Raw genomic sequence first — 13,512 nt, 5'->3', positions numbered from 1 at the left:
ATATATAGAATTACAGTTCCCTACAGAGGCACTGCAGAGACTATCCTTGCATTACAAAGAATTCATGCTAAAAACAAAATTAGGTCATATCTAAAGAAGGCTAACACCTTCAAGACTTTCTTGGGTGTGCTAGTGAGCGAAGGGTGTCCAAATATTTTTGCCTGTGGGACTTAGATGAACTGTCCCCTCAGTTATTTAATTCATACATTTTTTGGGGGCATATTTTCCTCTCATTCATAAAGCACAGCTTCATTAAATATTGCTTTTCTTGCTCCATATTCAAAATACTGCTTCACAAAGTGGTCCAGATTTCCCTCTAATCCTCACTGAAACTGCCACTGGCATCTGCAAAAAAGTGCTGCCCCAGAGTTCAACCCACCCAACAATGCTGATTTTTAGTGGACCATATTCTTCCTCTTCCCAGCTAGTACTGCCCAGACAACTTACTTATGCAAGAAAAACCCCTAGATTGTCAACTTCTAAACGTTTATAAACTTTGTGCCAGGATCCAGATGAGTACTGTGTGTGGAGCCCTGCACTTATGAAAGCTAATGAGTGTACAAGAGCATTTTTTGGCCCCATCACTGAGCCAGTGATTTTGCCAGCAGCCCAAGCAGTGCTTCAGGGCAGATTATTTAAAAAACTGGTCCTGAACCTTTCAGTTGCACCTGAAACATGGCACTTTACAAATTGCATTTGCAGATGCCATTAAGACCTTTTGAGTTCTCTTTACCCATCTTGCATGAAATTCAGCTTTGTGGGGAAGACTGCAGAGGTCTTCATGACCAGTTCTCAAGGTGAGAGCAGAGTTTCTGCTCCCCTTTCTTTCTCCTTCAATTCTGGGTGATGCATGTCAAGACCAGTGCACAGGAGGGGACAAAACATTTCCTTGTGAAAGATCGGCCTTAACGAGACATGAATAGAAGATTTGTACCTCCCAGGACTACTGCAAGGAAGAAAAAAAGAAAGAAAAGGAAAAAGAAAAAAAAGTCATCCAGTGGATCTCCAGACCTGTCAGCACAGCAGCAGTGAGTCCCCAGAGCCGTGAGAACCTCGCTGCAGCCCCAGCCGGGCAGGGCAGTGCCCGGCCAAGCCAGGCTCGCTCGCCACTCCTGGGCCATGCCCTCAGCAAAGAAAGGAGCCTGATTTCTGACAAACAAGCTGTGGGAAGGGTGCCAGCTGCCTGTTTCTGAAGGGGGAAAGGCTGCTCCTTGGAGGAAGGCTGGATCCAGGCACTGGAAAGATTTAACCCTTCCAGGGTTGGTTGGTTTTGCAGACTGTCACAGGGGCAGCGGGTGTGCCCAGTGTACCAAAACCCACCAGTGATAAATCCTGTCTAGTACAAGCTGATGAAGCTCACTTTTTTAAGTGTTTGGCATCAAAAACCCTTATGCAGCACCTCCAGAGCAGACAGACATGAATTTAATAATTTTCAGCATGGTGCCAAATCAAAGGCACGACAGCAATTGTACTATCCCCAGCCATTTGGACACTGACCGTAATTCACACAGTGGTGCTGCAGTCTCCATAATTCTGTGCAGCTGTGTGTCCCATAGTGCTCTACAGTGCTGCTCAGCATTCCTCATTCCAAAAAATATGCATCATCTTGCAAAAGAGAAGGCAAGGACAGCTTGTGTAGTGCTGCCAGTTTACTTTTCCTCTGCAGCCAAATGCAGCTGATCTTCAGTGCTAAACTTTAAGTCTGTTTCCCACCCACATCCACATGCAGTTTATTTTTTTGTCAGATGTGTAAGGGCATGCTTTGATTTTCTTACTTCTTTTATCCATCCACAGACCACCTGTCTGCTGCCTCACAGAGCAGCACAACGGGTTGTGTACCACAGACTGAAAAGCACTTTCCTTTCCCTTCCAAAGCCTTGGCATTACAAAATGCTGAGCTAAACTATAGCTTTATATTAAGAAAGAGCAACCATAAAATCCTTAGAAACAACCTAGCAGGCCATCTCTAACCTGTTATAAAGGTAGCAGTCAAAATACAGAAGGGCTAAAGAGTATCAGCTACTTCAGAGAAAATGCAAAAGAAGATTCTTCTCAAATTAAACACACTTTGTAGTAACTTGTGTGAGCAGGAAGGGACTGAAACAGTCTCAGAAGATTCCACTGTGATTTACTATGGGTTTGGAAGGAAATGCATAAGTTAGAAATATTACTGGTCAGTTTGTCAGGTCCTGCTAAGGGACTTGAGCATCACACAGTTGCTATAGCTATGAAGAAGTAACTTGGACAAGAGTCAGTGCTTGATCCCATGTCACATCCTACAGTTGATCTGGTCCCATCAGGCTTGCCCTGGTTCCTGACCTTTGTCTCTGCTGTTCCTGATGCACTCACACCATCTTTTCACACCGCAGAGAGCCTGCTCAGGGGCAGCCCATGCATTATGGATGATACATGCTTTCCTGAACTGTGCCTGAGTGCCTCAGCACTCACTGCTCAGGAAAGTTCACTACATGACCCCGTGCCCTTCTGTGACTACCCACTAAAGCACTTATCCTTCACATGAAATTATAAACCCATGTGGCTCCCAAAATGGGCAGTGTCATCTGGTTTGGAGTTATGAACCTTAAATCATTGACTTAATGACCAGGGAAAAGCCTGTTCTTCTCCACTAATGTGAATAAATAATTTCCAGGATGGAAGCCTATAGAGCAATTTGGCCTAGAAATGTCCACATCCCACTTTTTTTTTTAAATGCGGATGATTCCGGTTTGAGTGGTATCAGTGCAGCAAATTTGGGAATAATTAAATAGTAATGTGTTGTTTCACCCCCTTTTTTATATGGCTCACAGAACAAAATTTCAAATTACTATAGCAACAGGCTGACACTATACTCTGGAACTTGTCGATATTTATCCCGTGATCTAACAGGGGTTTGTTGGCTGTGCTACTCTGCAAAGAAAGGGCATTAAGTCAGAGCTTTATTCTTTTACCATATGGTCCCCAGGAAAGACATTTTCTCTTCCACTTCGTACTCTGCACTACACTGAAGTGCACCAACAATAAGATTCATAAAGAAAGCCATTAGTTACCTGTGATTAAATCCCATGGCCCAGGTACGGATTTAAAATTTATGGAAATAAAATTGTAGATGTAAAACTGAGGTTGCATAGATCCAGATGAGTGGTAACGAGTGCGAAGGTAATGTGTTATTTTACTGTTATTGTAACATGTGTTTATCTTTAAAGAAGGCGCCTGTGAAAGGTATTGCACAGGGATTTAAGTCATGTGGGTAGGTGCAAGTAGCACAGGATTAGGTGGCTGGGGGACCAGGCTAAGATTAAGGAAGTTACATCATTCCGAAATTCAGAAAACTCAGGAGTGAATCTCAAAATAGTGGGGAAGAACTCCAATAGAAAATGTTTTAGGACAGAGGTGAATGCGAAGATGTTGCACTTTTTTGGTTGGTGAGTTTTTTGTTGTTGTTTTGTGGGGGTTTTTTATGGGTTTGTTGGGGGTTTTTTGAGCTGCCTTCCTATGAGGCTATCAAAAAACACAGCAGGACAGACAGTGGTTCTGTTGGTCAGCTCAGGGATCACTCCCAGACCCATATGCAGAGACCCACCTCTTGTAGGACAAATTCAGGTCACAGAATTACACACAAGTTTTTAACTTGACTTATTTGCAGTAGTCTTTCTTCCAATGACATCAGTTTTGCAGTGTTTTGGAAAGCAACAAACTGCTTTTTAGGAACACACAGCTCATTCAAATCTGGCCAGTAAGGATATGTTGATCTACCTGCAGGACTGGCCATGTACCCATTGAGTGCTGCTGGCACTCCTGGCAGTCCCAGGAACAGTGCTCTCAAAAAGTCAGGTATGAATGAGTTTTGATGTGTGGGATTCACTAACCAAGGGGAAAAGCACTGTACCTGGCTTCAGAAAGGAAGAGAAAGACCACATGGACAATGATAAAGCAGTCAATTGAAGTTCAACATGAAAAATACTCTGCTGAATTATTGACAACCAGTCAGTGACTGTGAGAGCATAAAGGGAAGGGAAACAGCCAATGTGGCTTTGTGAACAGCAAATTGAGTCAAACCAACCAAATTTCCTTCTCTGGCAGGGTCACAGGGCTGGTGGGTAAGGGTATGCTGTGGATGTGGTACATCTTGGCTCCAGTAAAATTTCAGCAGCATGAGGCTGGAGAGGTCTGAGCAGCACTTTCACAGATAAAATTGGAATTCAAAGCAGCCCTGATAAAACAAAATAAAATGGATCTAAAATCAGCAGAGTGAAACTCAGTGAGAGGGAAGCATTCAGGAAGGAAAATCAGGTGCCCAGAAGAAGGCCAAGCTGGGCAGATGGACTGGGCTGCTGCACAAACCGGTCAAGGGGCCAGAGAAAAGCGGGGATCGAGCATGAATTGACAATGTAATATTGTTGGAAAAAAGGCAAATGTCATTCTGGGACATGCCAGCAAGTGCTGTAAACAATTACTCCACTCTGCTCTGCTTTGAAGAAGCCTGAGGAGCAGCCCTGTGCCCAGACCTTGGCACCAGGTTCTGCCGAGGATTTAGGCAGAGGGAGCATACAGGGAAGAGGAGCAAGAGGAGTTGCGAGGGACTGAAATGCATTATTTATGGGGAAAGGATGAAGGAGTAATTTGTTCAAGCTAGAAAAAGGGTTCTGCCATAAATAATACACAGAACAATATTAAATGAGGAAATTCATGGGTTTTCTGGCATGGGGCAGCTACGCTGGTGATCTGTGAGAGACATCAGGCACAAAACTGGGGAACCGGTCCAAAATGCTTGGGAACAAACAGGCTGCCGGGGACAAGGCAGATACACTGGGGCTTGCTGACCTCCCAGGCCATTGCTTCATAGTCCCACGCTCTTCTTGACCAAGATCCAAACCCACCAGAGCTACCACCCTCCGTGAAACCCCTGGTCTGAGCTGATACTTCTGGTGAAAGAAGCAAAGGGGACCAAGTCCCATGCTGTGCATTTCAATGTATGACTTCCTTAGGAAATGCTGAGCCCCTGAGGATGCCAAGATGAGCTTTGGGCATGCAGGGTGGGAAGGACAGGACCCCGCTCTCAGTCTGTCTTCTGCCACATGGCACCCTTAGGGTAGCTAGGCAGGAGTGCAGCAAGAATACTCTCCTGCAAAAATAAAATCACCAAACAAACAAAAAACCAGACCAACCAACCAACCAACGAACCAAAAACCCAAATAAACCAAAAACCAAAACCAAACCTATAAACAAACCTATAAACAAACAAAAAACCCAAATAAACAAAAAACCAACAACAAAAAAACAACCAACCCCCCCCCCCCCAAATAAAAAAAATAAAAAAAATTAAAAAAAACCACCCAAAATCCCCAAAAAGCTGAACCAAACCAAACCACCACCACCACCAAAAACTAACAAAGACAACAGCAAGTAATTTCTGGATGTGAAGCAAAGGACATCTTCAGGTGTGTTAGCTCCATATAAATAGTGAACCAGTCAGCTGAGAGAGGTTGAGCTGGAGGTTATTGCTCTTGACCAGGACTGTCTTCCTATGAACAGTCATCAGCCTGGAGGGTGAGGACAGGGTGCCTTCCTCCCAGCAATACAGTCTGGGGTTGTCTCTGCCAAGTACCACTCATTTTGGGGTGGGAGGGTGAAGGGCAGATCACGTGCCTCTGGCAGTTGCCAAAATCAGGCTTGCTTGCCTTTGGAAAATCAAAATCCACTCACTTTTCCTGTGCTTCACAGGCCATTCCTCTCTGCCTGGGTCTTTTTTGCAAAATCGAAGGTGGCCATGAATTTTGCTTGCTTTGCAGATCATGGTAACAAAAGCATGGTGTCACTATCTGGCTGGTGCTGTGCTGTACAGACCAATGAGTCCAGGGATTTTCTTACTCACAAACTTCACCTTGGCTGCTTTTATGCTGCCCTTCAGTCTTCCCTCACCCATACACTTCTCCTGGTGAAAGAAGGTTTGTGATAAATGATTCAAGACTGATTCTGGAACTGAAGAGGACTTTTTTTTTATTGATTTCTGTGTTTTTCATCAACTGCCTGTTTTCAGACTAATTTTCTGAGTAACTGTCCTCTGTAGTCCAGGATTGGATCACATTATAGAGTTCCACTACCCTCTGACAGTGGTCCAGCCCTAGGCAGGTGTAGACCTTCCCCACCTCCACAGCACAGCTCATACCAGAATTCTCAGGGCTTTCCACAAGCCTGCCCCAACCGAGCAGTAAATCTGCAGCACTGTGATCTTACCCAGGGTAGAAAAGTCTTTCCCATCAAAGGACATGATTTAATGCACGTCTGCTACATTTCTTAAGCTGTGCAAAGCCTTGTATTTTACTGCTAGCACATCTTCTGGGGCTGTGCATCCCTTTGGATTCTCTTGGAGGGCTCCCAGTCCAACTTGGAGAAGGGCAGGGGGAAGCTGTTTCCTCATGGAACTGAAAGATACCCTCCCTGTCCTCACCCCCATGACTTCTTCCCCATAGGGAGCAAGCAGTGTATACAACCAGGCTTTCTGAGAACAGAAGAGAAGCATGTGACAGTGCTTTCAGTGTCTGCTGCTTTTCCCAGCCCTCCCCTGTGTTTGTTTCCTGGGGCTGTACACAGTCCCCAGCAAAGAAAAGATTTTTGAGCAACCCTTTGAAAATCCTCCTCCACTGTGTCCAGGGAGCTAGTCCTGAGAGACAATACGAAGAAATAAAAAGCACTGTGGGCTTCCTGGTCCGAGGAATACTCTTCAGCTTGAGCACACATATCCATGGAAGGTAGAGATCAAAAGAAAAAAACAGACAAGCATCTCGGTTTATTCTAATTAATGCAAATGCTGACTCCCACAAAGTCCTCATTTCCATTGAGCGAGGTGCAGCCTTTAACTCATCAGGAATTGTGAGTCTGGACAGCTGCTTTGACAGTCCTGGCAACATCCCACTGTGTTCATGTTCTGGGTTATGAAACTCTGCAGTTGCTCCAGGCTCAGTGGGTTTGCTTTGTTGAATTACATTTTGGACTTCCCAGTACATTGTACAGAACAACACAAAGCAAAAAATTGCTCAATATTGGGGCCAAATATTCAGGAACTGAGGCTCTGCCCCCCTGAAGTGCATTAATATGTCATAAATGATGCTTGAAGAGGTCTCCTATACACAGAGACTAGACAGGAATAAGGGAACAAAGGTAGGTATTTATTTGAAAGGCCTTCAAAGGTACCTCTGGGGAGCCAGAGGCCACTGCCAAGATGGACCCCAAGATGGACAACAGGTCATGAGTTCCTCACACTTTTATAGGTTTGGTTCATTTGCATATCAGGGTTAATTCTCCAATTAAAGCTTCAGTTAATGATGTAATTACCCTCAGCTTGCCCCCCTTTAGAGGCTTTTGGTTTATACTTTTTGGGCCTAGGATGCTCTGGGTGTCCTTGGAGAGCAGGGCTGGAGAGGCTTTGTTATGTCAACCTAGCACAAGAGAGCAGAAGTTAACAGGCTACAAGAAACTTCAGAGTTACACCCTAAGCAGTACAGGATTTGAAAAATATAAAAGTTAAAACCTAAGGCATCATAAAGACTTATGAAGTTGATAGGTATCTTCATTCTGCATTATATGAGCCTTCTGTTCCCACACTGGCTCTCAAATGCAAGGCAGCTGTCACGGATAGCAAAGCTCTGGCTCTTCAACAGCCATGGACATTGGGCTAAGGAAATGTTGCTGGAGTCAATGTAGTGTTACCACAGGTCTTTGCACAGAAAATAACTTGGAATATGTGCTGCACATAAAACTTTAGTGTGTAAAATAACATGTATTACGCATTTTCAAAAACTTTCTGCATAACCTCAGGACTGGATGGTAAAATCTGTCCTGTACAGAATTTTAGATAAGAACCCATTGCAAGATGGGAGATTTCCCAGCATTAAAAAATGCTGGTTGATTACAACATTCAAGAACTTGTTCACTTGAGGTCTGCAAACTTATTCACGCCAGGCAGCCCTAGTGAATTGCATGATTCACATAACTGCATGGGAGATGGAGTTCAGGGAAAAGCCATCTCCCACAGAGGTGGCAGAGACCAGGCTCATCTGTCTTCTCTTCAGTACAATATGACTGTAGGAGGATGGAAAACTAGAGGTCTGCTGTAAGGGTGAGAATTTATGATAATTTCCAAACAGTTGTATGTCATTGGTGAATCACACTTGTCATACAAATTAGAAGCAGGTAACATCATGGTTTCTGGCTGGACAGAGGAATGCTGTTTACAACTATAGATTTTTTCCTAGAAAATGCTGGCACAAATTGACAAGAATAAATTCTAATTTATGTCCAATGTTGCCTTGGACTGTTCAGATAAATAAGACCCTAAAAAACCCCAACAAAGTGAAAAAAATAATTAAATGTTCATATTTCAAGAATGAAATGCTATGCTTTTATGTCTGAAAACACAGTTCCAGTTTCAGTTAAGTACTTGTTTAATTTCAGGCACAAAAAGTCATTTTGTTCAGTCACAATTTGGTTTTTTTTCACTCTTTGGTTCATCTAAAACACTTTGAATATTCTAATTTTGGGGTAACCTGGAAAAACATGGTGGTTTAATTCTTTCAGTACTGTCAGTGAACTGAAAGCCCCCCTAATTATCCAATCTTTATTTGCAGGTCCTGTGCTCTGTTTTAATCCTTCAAAGCCTCTCTGTGTTTTCTAGCAAGAGTGGGTGTTTCAGACAGAGCATATGTGTACCTTTATCTATAAAATAAATTCTGGTAGAAAACTTTAGTAAGATGGGAAAAACTTTTGGATTTATGAGCTACTTTGCTTTGTTTTGCTTTTTCAGCACCTGACTGAAAAGTAAGACTAACTTAATGAGGACTTGAGAAGGATATTTTATTTTAACCTAGGATTATAGTTGCTTTAGCTAATGACATATAAGAAGATCAAAGTTTAAAGATGTGCTTTCTGTCTCTGTCTGAAAAAAAAACCACCAGAAACAAAATCAAATCTCATCTTTGTTCTAGAAGTTTTGATGGTATTATGGATTTTTTTTTACTTGTCATTTACACATGCCTGTGAAGTGTCAGATGGTTTGAGTCCTTAATGGTTATTTCCATAAAGAAGTAGTCACTGACTTATGTGAGCGCTGACAGAAACCAAAATCAAAATTGTCTGTCACCAGAACAGGAGACAGATTGAATTGACACTGGGATATCTCTTCAGCTGGGGAGCATTTCTGACCCAGTGAAGAGCAAACCATCTGCCTGAGCATCTCCTCCCTCAGAGCTGCCCTGTGGTCACTCTGGTTTTTGTAATGCCACCACTTTCCCAGCTGTCCCACAAATGCAGCACCTTCCAGGAATGCGAGATTTTTTTTATTTGTCAGCTCCAGAAATCACATGAGAACTGAGGCAGTGCCAAGGCTTTAGACCCCAAGAAGATAAAAAGCCTCAGGCCAGGGCCTTGTTCTCCCTAGGGTTACACACAGGTCAGCTAAAACTTGTCCTTGCATCTATGGCTGAGTGAAGCAGCAGCCCCCATGTGCCCTGTCCTCCCCTGTGCACAGCAGGGTCACCCCAGCTCTGCCCTCTTGGCCACTCGTGTCCGAGCTGATGCTCCCAGGAGCAGAGAAGGAGCTGCCCAACATCAATGCAAGTGCTGTAAAACTTGGCCACACAGAAAAACACCCTTTATAAACCACACCAAGGCTGATGTCAAAAGCTGAGGTTTGGAGGGTGGTGGCTGTGAGAGGGTAAGGGTAGAAGAGTAATGAGGTATGGTGATGTCTCACCCCACCCTTGATCCCTCCACAACACGCACTTTTTGCAGGGTGTGTTGTAGGCAAGAAAGAAGGTGAAAGATAAGCAGTTTTAAAGAGCTGGTGTCTGTACAGGATGTCCATCCCACCCAGGCAGCTCTGCTGGGAACACAGATTCATTCACTCATCTCTTTCACTAACAGCTAAAAATGAATGCTCAAAAACATAATGATATCTCCTACTGGTGATTCTGACATGGAAAATACATGATGTGTGTGTCAGGTATTCCCAAACAACTCACATGCCTGGAAATAGCCAGTGGAAGTAGAGAAGCAGATTAAAATGTGATGGCTGAACAAAAAAAAAACCAAAAAACCCAGCAACAAACAACACATATATATATGTCTTTTCCTTATCTTTTTACACAGCTGTTTTCATAGAAGTTGTTTCCCCTAACACCCTGCAAACTCATGTTTGTATTGACACACACTGTGGACAAGCACTTTCCTTTTTCTCTGTCATGGTTTCAATGACTGTGTGGGACTCAAGAGTGTATTTTCCTTTAATCCAGTTCTTCCTCCAATTTGAATCCAAGGTTTACAGAGCTAAAACTGCATTTGTCTTCCACATACTTCTGCCCTGGCAACGTCAGCTGTGGTATGAGAGCACTGGCTCCCCAGTGGAATATGGTTGTGGCTTGCAGTTGACTAACTCTCAGACCAAATATCCCACTTGGGCTACTAGTAAATTCAATGAGAAATGTGTCAGGTGTGTTGGATGCAAAATTTGCTATATTAGTGTTAAAAATAGGTGAGTTTAATCCTGGTTTTATGAAAGTCTGCAGCAAAGCTCTTGCTGAAGAGCTCTTGCTCTGTCTTCTGAAGGGCCAAGATTTCACTCACTGTGGTTTTTCTAATTAACAGAGGGACAGTGCCACCCAACAGGAATCTTTCTGTTCTTACTCCTCTCCTAGGAAAAGTCCTATGTCCCCAAAATGCCACACAGCTGGCCAGAGATAGAGAATTTATGTTCTATTCCTTTTGACAAGGCAAAAAAACAAGAAATAATTTATTTTATTGCCTCAGCATTGTGCCAGCTGCCCCAGGGTGGCAGAAGAAAAAGCCAGACTGTAACCCAACTCAGCAAGTCCTGCTTTGAACTGATGCAGCAAGACATAGTGGCTTCTTGGAGCAGAACTGCACATTATCATTTAGCTGGATGAATGCATGACACAGAAAAGTTGTTCTTGATTAAAAACAAATATCCAGCATGGCAAGAAAATGAGTAAGGATAAACAGTGATTAAGTGTGATATGTCTGAAGGCTTCCCACAGTATAAAAGCCATATGTGGGAGGCAAGAACCTAAAATTAAACTCCTAACAGTGTGAGTTAAGGTTTTTGAAAGAGGCACCTGACACAATCCAAGGGGGAAAGTTTGAGTAATTGGCTCATCGAGGGTGGTTCTCACCACTTTCCCATGATCTGCACCTTCTTTCTCCCCCTGTGCTCATCCAAGCAGGGGAACACCATCCAGGGGTCAGCCCAGACAAGCTGACTTACTCATCCCTCCAGCCCTGCTCATCCAAAGGAGCTCCCATGTGGAGTTGAAGCAGAGAAGCAATTGTGGGCAGCCTGGCTAAGCCATTCAATGCTGACACAAGCCCTGGGAGGCTGAAGGTGGTACAAATGCTAAAGTCATCCTATTGCAGCCCAACCAGCTAAAGCCCTGCAGCACAAGCTCCAGTCAGGGAGAAAGAGCTGCAGTTTAATTGGAACAAGAAATTGCTTGGGACAGCAAGGAATTAACACAGGCCCATCCTTGCAAACAGTGAGCTAGCTGGTGGTTGTCTCTGTGGTGGCATTGTAGCCTCAATGCCCTCACAAGCAGAAAGGCAGAGAGGCCTGTTTTCATTTGAAGCTGCCACTTTTTATTCCCTGGGTGGTTCTGCAGCCTTGGATTCCACAAAGAGCTTGTGATCCTGACAGGAATCTCATCTGGCTTTCCTGACTCCTGGTGGTCTTAAGGACAGCCAGAATTCTCAGGGTCTGCATTGCTTTCCACCTTCTGCCATGGAACTGAATGCCTTTCCAGAGGCTCCCTCCCTAACAGCAGAGGAGAGGGAGCCTCTGGTTACTGGGAATGCAGTGTTCCCCAAGGCTTTATGGCAAACAGTTTGCACTGGCACCCACACCACGTTTTGCAGTAGCTGCACAAACTACAAGTTGCTTTAGCTTGTTAGACAGTATTCTGGTGTCTACCCCATTAGTCTTCATTGTAGACCCAATAAACAACATCTTCTCTTTTCTTCACTAAGGAAGAAAGAAACCAGATACAGTCCGGGTACATTTGTTAGCGACTGGGAAATCCTGAAGTTTTGGGTTCTCCCTGTAATGCTGAGAGCCTGATTCCTGCTGCCCAGCACAGTCCCAAGGCCTTTGCAGAGGGAGGCCACACAGCAGCCTGGAGGCTTTTCCACCCTCCCTGGACGTGTTCGAGAAGTGAGACTGCAATCACTTCCATGACCACCCTTGCCCACACAGAGACCTGCTGTGACCATGGAAGGAATTCCAGCTCAGGCAGAGCATAAGGAGCCTGCACATAACATGTGTTGCAAAATAAAGGTCTAAACTGACTCTACTGAGAGAAACAGGGGGGACACAAATGCTGAGGGGCCACTGTGACTCCCAGAATATGAGCAAAACTTGCCAGCCTTTTGTTACTGAACTCTTTACCAGTTAAAAAACTTTCCTGTCTTTGGGTGGAGAGATTGTACCTAGTCAGGGTGCAGCACCCTTGGCTCTGTTTTGGCAGCCCCAGGGCCCAAGCTGTGGTGCCTGGAAGGATCCTGCACAATCCTGGGAAAGGCAGGCAGCTCCCTAGTCCACACCCTGCTGCAGGATCAACTGCTGCAGTCTGCTCCCACGAGGAAATGCAATGACTGGATTTGTTATTTGAAGCTATCACCCATCCCATGGTAGGAGTGAAATTAATAAATTATTGGGAGGGGGAACCTTCCCTCTTCTCTGTCCATGGAGGAGCTGTCTTCATCCAACTCTGCACTGCTCCAAGATGAAGTAATTTTGGCTCCCTGTGTTTTAGCTATTTGAGATAACAAACTCAAATTTCTTAGTCATGCTAAGGCCAAACCATCTTTATATTATGGCTTCATTTTCGCTCTGACCTGTGCTCTTGGATTAGCAGGACACAGAAGCTGCTCCCACACAAGGCAAGTTTCCTAAATGAGATGTTGAGGAAGGGCAAGAGGTGAATTTCAAGCATTATCAATAAAATTTCCATGCAGTGCCCACACAACCATTAACAGGAGAACTTAGTTAATGAAGTATAACCAAATAATCAGATAGAAAAGTGTGCTGGGGTTTGCATTGCTGCTCACAGGCTGCCCTCTCTTAGTCATATCTGTTTATTGAGGCTGGCCACAGCAAAGGGATTAAGGGAAAGAGCTTCCAAAGATTTCACTGTTACTAGAAACCCAGAGCCCCAGCTTGCTCCAAAAGCCAAAAGGAGCGTGTCTTTTTACCATCTATGCTGCACATCAAATTTTTTTAAACCTTTCTCTGTGTTACATCACAGGTATAGCTGGGTAAGAGAGATGGTTGCTAGAAACCTGATTTTTTGAACTGCACTTCCTTAGGCAGAGAGCAGAAGTGTGAAACATGGTGAAACATACAACCAAGACATTGTAAATATTTACTAGTCAATGTGGCCTGCTCTAGGCCAAGAGAGTAAGAAATGTTTTTGAAAAGTTATCCAGAAAATGTTGTTGATCAATGAATGT

This window comes from Aphelocoma coerulescens, chromosome 1 (assembly GCF_041296385.1).
Source record: "Aphelocoma coerulescens isolate FSJ_1873_10779 chromosome 1, UR_Acoe_1.0, whole genome shotgun sequence".
NCBI lineage: Eukaryota > Metazoa > Chordata > Aves > Passeriformes > Corvidae > Aphelocoma > Aphelocoma coerulescens.
Note: the sequence above shows the minus strand (reverse complement) of the source record.